The following is an 8,731-nucleotide window of genomic DNA, read 5'->3' on the forward strand; positions in this document are numbered from 1 at the left end:
CTAAAGGACCGGTTGGAAGTAAGTATGAAGGAAAAGTACCTTTTAAATATTTTTCATGCAATAAGATTGATCATTTTGCTTCTAGATGTCCTAAGAGAGTTGCTAGGAATCAAGAAAGATTTATGAGGAATTATAAGCCTAATCTGGAATATTAGAAAAGACCTAGATTTAAAAGGAATATGGATAAATCATGTTATTATGTTGGTGATGATGATGATGATGATGAACTTGTAAGTGGGTCTGGTAATGGAAGCTCCGGTAAAGATTGGGTCTTTATTGCTATCAAGGATGATTCTCTAGAACCTATCATTGAAGCAACTCATACTGAGGAGAAGGTTTTAGCTACTAAAAATTGAAGAAAAGGATTAATGGGTTATAGACAGTGGATGCTCACATCACATGACTGGTGACAAGAGGAATTTCCTAACTCTGCAAGAATTTGATGGTGGACTAGTCAAATTTGGAGACAACAAGGCATGTAGGATCAAAGGCAAAGGAACAATATCCTTGGATGGTAAGACTAATACTGACGATGTTTATTATGTTGAAGGATTGAAGCATAATATTTTGAGTGTAGGTCAGATGGTGGATAGAGGATTTCATTTACAATTTAAGGATGGTAAATGCAAGATTATCAATAGATCTAGATTGAAGATTGCATCTAGAACTCAAACCAAAGGAACCATCTTTCATATGAACTTCATTGATAAACCTTGCTTGATTGCTTAGGTTGATGAAAGTTGGCTATGGCATAAGAGGATGTGTCATGTATACTTTGATTGCATACTCAAGATCAGTTCAACACAAGTTGTTAAAGATTTGCCCAAGATTGTTAAACCTTACAATCCAGTATGTAGAGAATGTCAAATGGGTAAGCAAGTTAGAATATCTTTCAGAAGCATACATGATATAGATCTAATGAAATTCTTCATCTTATTCATACTGATTTGTCTGGACCAAAAAGGACTAAAAGTTTTCAACATGATATATATTTTTTGTTGCTTATTGATGACTATTCTAGAGTGATGTGGGTTGCAATTTTGAAAGAAAAATATGAAGCTCTTGAGAATTCAAAATTTTCAAAGCTATGGTTGAGATAGAAATAGGATTGAATATAAAATGTTTAAGATCAGATCAAGGCGGTGAGTTTACATCCGGTGAGTTCAACAACTTTTGTGAGAAGCATGGAATTAGAAGATAATTTTCTGCATTTAGAACCCCATATCAGAATGGAATAGTGGAAAGGAAGGATGAAACTATCTTATATGTTGCAAGGACAATGATGATGGAAGCCAAATTGCCTACTATCTATTTGAGAAAAGTTGCCAATACCATTGTATACACTTTGTTGGCATTCTACACTCTTATGAGAATAAAGGTGTTGTCATTGATGGCAACCTTCTAGCAACCTTCTAGCACTCATCTGGTAAATCCACTGATAGGCACCAACATAGACATCTACATACATCGGTAGACACTTCACCGGCAACGGCAATAATGCATATCGACACCCCAGCCGACAGGGAATAAACTTTTGTTTATTGTATTTAATTGTAATTATCTTTTGTAAAGCTGACATGGCATATTGTAAAAGACTCATATATATGTATGAGATCTTATAGGTCATTTTGTGAACGAGTAGAGTTGTGAATTATGTATAAGGTGATATAAGTGATGATGAAGGTTTTGGTTATAGAATGAGCTTAAACCGGTACTAAACCTGGCATAGTTGATGCTACTTTGAAGTAGTACATTGTATTGGATTTCATAATCCACTTTTGTAGTCAGTGTGACTCTTATTGAGTAGTGAGCTCTAGGCAGTTGGCCTTCCTACATGTGCAAGCCCCTCATTGTAAGTAATATTTATTCATTGGCCAGTGAATGAATATTGTGGGTCATAAATCCCACTGAGGTTTTTCCCACACTGGGTTTCCTCATTAAACATCTTGTGTTATGGTGTGTTTTCTATGTTATCTTCACTGTTCCTATTTACTGCATTAATTCTTATTTATTGGTACACTATTTTGGAATGCAAAGTTCTTAATAAGGTTAAATATTTTGTTAACCGGTTGGATACTAATTCAGCCCCCCCCCCCCCTCCCAGTATCTTTGGGACTATCATTAATCCTAACAATTGGTATCAGAGCCTGGTCCTCTATTTTCAAAAGCCTAACAACTTGAGGAAGATTCTGACACTAGTATAGATGGAGAACTTAAGAAAACAATTGGAAGGAGCTCTTGTAGACTATGATGCAGAAAAGTTGAAGAATATCAAACTTGAAGATGATCTAAGGACTGCACAACAATTCATTCAAAGACTTTAGGAGAATCTTCCTATAGCTAGAAATAAAAGAAAAGAACTTCATGAGAAAATGCAGAATGATAATGATGAAAAGGAAACTCTTAATGAGCTTGTGAACAAGTTGAGACAAGAAAACAATACTATGAGAAATGAAATGCAAGATATGACTATGAGATTTTGTAAAGACATTAAAGATAGAAAGAAGAATGAAGATGACTTAACTAGGAGACTCAATGATGCTGGAAATGAAAGTCTAAGACTCAATCATGAAAATGATATGTTGAAGACAGATCTGATTCACATGCAACATGATAAAACTGAACTTATGAGACAAAAGGGAATTCTAGAAAATGAGTTGGCTACTGTAAATCAACACAAAGAGAAACTCAAGAAAAGCTCAGAAGAATTTGATAACATGCTAAAAAGTCATAAACCTAATGGAGATACAAATGGATTTGGATTTGAAATTGGAGAAAGTTCCAGTACTCCAAACAATCATGATCACAGTAAACCGGTAAGACAACCTAATGCTTACAAATTTAATGGGAAATGCTTTAACTGTAACAAGTATGGTCATAGAGAAAATCAGTGTAGATTCAGAAACAATCAGAACATCAGTGCACCCACCGGTCAATGTTCCAAATGCAACAAAATTGGTCATAATTCAGAAAACTGCAAAATGAATGTGAAATGTTATGTTTGTGGAAGATTTGGGCACTTATCTAATCAATGCAGAACACAAACCGGCATAGGATATGGAAAGGCTATTCATAAGAATAATGTGACTTGTTATGCTTGTAACAAAATTGGACATATTGCAATAGTTTGTAGAAGCAAGAATTCACTGGCAAATAATAAAGGACCTAGTTTAAAAGGCAAAGAAAAGGTAGATGAGATAAAGCAAGAATTTTCAAAACAATGGATTAGGAAGACAGATCAAAATGTTGATGAGATTATTTCTTTACTGGTAGAACATAGTATTACTCCACCAGTAGGAGATTCTTCATCCAACTGAGAAGTAACCCTTGGGGTATTGCAGCAAGTTGAATATCATGCAGATTACCCTTAGTTAATGGTGAGAAGATAGATTTCTTCTCTACCGGAAGATGTGTTAAGTTTTCACTTAACCGGCGAGCATTTAATGCGATTGTTGAAGGAAAAGTCATTATAAATCATCGGTTTTCCCTCATTTTTGATTCACTGAGCATTCAAATTAGTAGAGAGTGCAAAATCTGAGCGAAGGCATTCAAGGTGAAGGTGTGAAGAGATCTCTTTCAAGCATTCAGACATTATCGAGTAGATAAAGGTATTTTTCCAGTGGATTCTTCTTCTGCTCCTGAATTTATTGCAAACCCTACTATTGTGGAAAATATAAAATGCCCTAGGCCCATACTCAAAATTATTCCCGAAGTAGCTAAGCAAGATGATTCCATAGGCGCATTTTCAAATATTCCTAAAGGTGTAGCTTATGTTGAAGATCCTAGGATATATATTCATGGCAACATTGAGGAATTAGGTTCTGAGGAGTTGTTAAAAATGTTTAGAATCATAATTTATGATGAAAATGGCATTGTTAAACCTGAGCACAAGATTGTGGAAACTTTAGGTTTTGTGGAAATTTTGAACATCCCTGAATTTCCAGAGGAAGTTGTGAGAATTGTCCTAAGTATGGCACATGGAGAATTTATTTGGTTAGATTTTGTCTGCAAATTCAACTGGCAATCAATTAGGGCAGTAACAAGTTTACCCTCAACTGACATTAGACCAGACAAAACTAAGAAGGTTCCTAACAACAAAGTTATGACCCTAATCGGACAACATCTGATAGTAGATCTCTAAGAGTAAATGACATCAAGGACATGAAAGTGAGATTCATAAGTATGATTTTAGGTTACAAGACTACACATACAAACAAACTTAATTTAGTTTCTAGTCTTTGCATTAATAGTGCTTATGAAATGGTAAACAATAATGCAAAAATAGATGTGTGTGAATGGCTGAAGGATGAACTCATAGATAACTTGAAAAAGATAAAAGGAGACAAGAAAGGAACATTTTGCTTTGGTAATCTCTTAGTATGCTTAATGTTGTATTTCATAAAGTAAATCCTTGGTATAGGACATAAAGACTTTGGATATGACATACCGGTAGGCAAACAATTGTAAGAAGAATTCATGGGCATGGGTACTGCTAAGGAAAACAATATAACTGAATATTTCAAAGTTTTCCAAACCAATATAAAAACTAGAGAAAGACTACCATAGAGTGTAGTGGACAAATATGATAAAGAAATCTATTTTGTAATCAAGAAGGATGAAACATGGATGGAAGTTGTATTACCTAGAATTGTATGGGTAACAAAAATGGGTTATGAGGTAGATCTCAACATAATTGAGACTTATGCAAAATCCTTATTAGATGCACCTAGAGAACCAACAAAAGAAGTTTTTGGTAGTGCTAAAATAATTGAAAGTAATGTGAAAACAATGAAGCAAAGGAAGAAAAGAGAGAAATACATAAGAGATGCTTCTAAGAAGGTAAAGGAAATAAAAGAAAATGTTATGAACATTACTAGTATATCGGCTAGTGATCTGGAAGGACTACAACCGGAGGCACACATTTCACCAGTTGGTACATCTTCTGACAGTGAGATACTAATTGAATTCAAAAGAGTTGAAAGGAAGAGAAAACCTTCATAGGTAGCCTCTCCTCCACCCAAAAGAACAAGGAGTTTAAGGAAGAAACAATAGGCAATAAGGCAACCGACAAAGAAACTAACTCCCAAGAAGAAACAGAAACATGTTATACCACCATTGGATAATTTGCTAAATGAAATAACAGATGATGGTAATTTGGCTAATGTGAGAAAATTGCATAACACATTCAAGGATTTAGAAAAAGAAAGCATTGAAAAGAGTATTATCTTACATCTAGATATATATAAGAAAGTCTTAATAGAAATTGTGGGTGACTTGCCTAATGAATTATATAGAAGGTTAGATGCAAAGAGGATTGCAGTAATGGAATTGGACAAGAAACTTAAGGTTAAAAAACTTCTAGTTGTACATCTAGTTAACTCAAAAGAAGAGATTGATGACCTGATTTGTGAAGTTAACAGATCCATTTTTGCTAGTGGTCACTGGCAAGTAAGTTTGATGGTAGGTAGAGTGAATGAGATTGTTGAGGAAATTGCTAAAAAATGGGATATCTTTTTTGTTGAAAAAGAAAAACAAGAAGAATTGAACAGGCTGAAGAAAACATTCAAGGTATATCAGAAGGATAAGGACAAAGGGAAAGGTAAAGTTGGTGGAATACCAAACATAAATATAACTGACAACTTACCACCACCCTTGGATACTGCACTGGCACATTCTGATGATCCACAAGTTACTCAAAGTGAAGGTATCACACATGATGACACTAATATTGATTCTGAATTTCTATTCACCATGAATGTGGATACTTGGGAAGTGAAAATTGTTGTGGATAAGGACAATACAGAGGTTAAGGATGACATTGCTGATAGTGGAAATACTGTTGAGCAACCAACAGAGACTGTTGAAGTTAAAATCCAAACAGAGCAGATAGAGAAAACACTGCAAATTGAGAAACCATTGGATACTAGAATGAATACTGATGGTATAGATGCTAACACTGAGAAACCTACTGAGACAGAGATACCAACAGTTGAGCACATAGAGAAACCCACAGAGTAACTGACAGAGGCACAGGTATATATTGAGGTAGTGAAACCGGTAATCACTGAGAAACCCAAACCATTGCTAGTTGAAATGCAAACTCAGACTGATCCACCAGAGGATAATACAATAAAAATGGTTACAAATGCTAGAATCACAGAGGTAATCAAGGCAGTTGGTCAAACATTTGGTACTTCATTAAGTGAATTCAGGCCTACTAATGTGACAGAAGTACTCTTGGACTCTATCAAGAGGATAACTGACTATAATGCATTGGCTTACAAAGCAATTGATGACACAATACCAATACTTAAGTTGATTGCACCGAAATGTAATATATAGATCATGTAAAGGATTCTTTAGGTCAATTAGACACATTGTCCAAATTCATTACCGACAATGTAATAACAGTTGATAAGGTAAATGAGGACACATTCAAAGAGAAAGTTGAGAAGGAAAAGGAAAAATTCTTTGAGGACACAATAAAGAAGTGCACAGAACATATAAACACACTTTTACCAGCACTGAATACTACAATTTTGGAATATAAAGAGTTGTATAGAGAAACTTGCAAGCCACATCTTTTGACAAAAGACATAGAAAAGGAAATAAGCAGAGTATAGAAGGAGATAGATGAAATAGTTGATAATATAATTGGTTCATCTAAACCTATATCAATTATTGAGCAGGAAATAGAAGGTTTTGAGGAAAAGTTGGACAAATTTGAGAAAGAGAAGGCAAGGATTAAGGCAAATGCCAGAGAGCTTAAGTACAAACTTGGTCCCAAGCTAGACAATCTTATCTCTCTGAGAAATGAGATCTCTAAGGCATTACTTCAAGGAGAAAGATTACTGGAAGAGCATATGCATCATCTCACCGACATGATCCAACAAACTCAGGCAACCTTAAATGACAACAATAAATTCATGCAGAGTTTAAATTTGGTTTTGGCAAACATATTTTAGATTGTAACCAACTAGTTACAAACTTTGAGGTGAAACTTTTGCACTCGATTGATAATTTTTGACAACCTTGGTCATTGATGTCAAAGGGGGAGTAGTGGATAGAGAAAAATAATTAATCAGGGGAGATCATCTGCTTAGGGGGAGCACATATTTTTGGTAACCTTTTGGACTTCACTTTTTGGAAACAGTTTTTGGATTTTTCTCATGAGTGTTGCCATCAATGCCAAAGGGGGAGATTGTTGGCATTCTACACTCTTATGAGAAAAAAGGTGTTGTCATTGATGGCAACTTTCTGGCAACCATCTAGCAACCATCTAGCAACCTTCTGGCACTCATCTGGTAAAGCCATTGGCAGGCACCGACACCACCATAGACATCTACATACATCGGCAAACACTTCATTGGCAACGGTAATAATGCATACTGGCACCCCAGCCAATAGGGAATAAACTTTTGTTTATTGTATTTAATTGTAATTATCTTTTGTAAAGTCGACATGGCATATTGTAAGAGACTCATATATACGTATGAGATCTTATAGGTCATTTTGTGAAAGAGTAGAGTTGTGAATTATGTATAAGGTGATATAAGTGGCAGTGGTTATAGAATGAGCTTAAACCAGTACTGAACCTAGCATAGTTGATGCTACTTTGAAGTAGTAGATTGTATTGGATTTCATAATCCACTTTTGTAGTCAGTGTGACTCTTATTGAGCAGTGAGCTCTAGGCAGTTGGTCTTCCTGCATGTGCAGGCCCCTCATTGTAAGTAATATTTATTCATTGGCCAGTGAGTGAATATTGTGGGTCATAAATCCCACCGAGGTTTTTCCCACATCAGGTTTCCTCGTTAAATATCTTGTGTTATGGTGTGTTTTCTATGTTATCTTTACTGTTCCTATTTACTGCATTAATTCTTATTTACCGGTACACTGTTTTGGAATGCAAAGTTCTTAATAAGGTTAAATATTCTGTTAACCAGTTAGATACTGATTCACCCCCCCCACCTCTCAGTATCTTTGGGACTATCATTAATCCTAACACACTTTCAATAGAGTACACATAAAAGGTGATACCGGTAAGACTCCTTATGAATTGTGGTTTGGTCATACTCCTACTGTTAGATAGTTTAGAATTTTTTTAAGTAAATTCTATATTAGAAGAGATGATGCATTAGGAAAATTTGATCCTAGAAGTGATGAAGGTATGTTTTTGGGTTATTCCATTAAGAGAAAAACATATAGATGTTATAGCAAAAGATTGAATAGGATAATGAAAAGCATAAATGTCAAGGTGGATGAGCGGGATAATAATTAGATTAGATCATATGACTATGGACCGGAAGATTAATTTGTCAAATCAGAACCGACAGTGCAAGAATCCATTCAAAGCATAGATCCAATTGCTCTAGTAACATCATAAAATTCCACAGTGATTGATGAAGGGCAGAAAGAATCAGAAAGTCAAGACATTCATAAAACACCTAGGTATGTGAAGTTCAATCATTCTGAATATCAAATCATTGGAGATAAAAGGAAAGGTGTGATGACTAGAAGAAAGTTAGCTGCTAATGAGGTATGCTTAATTTCTCAAACTAAACCAATGTCTTTTATTGAAGCAAGTAAAGATGAGAATTGGATGAAAGCAATGGAAGAGGAATTAGATCATAATAGAGAACAATAAGCCTTGGGAATTGGTTCCTAGACCTAAAGATAAGAATATTACTGGAACTAAATGGGTTTTCAAGAATAAATTAAATGAGGAAGGTC

This window comes from Cryptomeria japonica, chromosome 7 (assembly GCF_030272615.1).
Source record: "Cryptomeria japonica chromosome 7, Sugi_1.0, whole genome shotgun sequence".
In the NCBI taxonomy this organism is placed as follows: domain Eukaryota; kingdom Viridiplantae; phylum Streptophyta; class Pinopsida; order Cupressales; family Cupressaceae; genus Cryptomeria; species Cryptomeria japonica.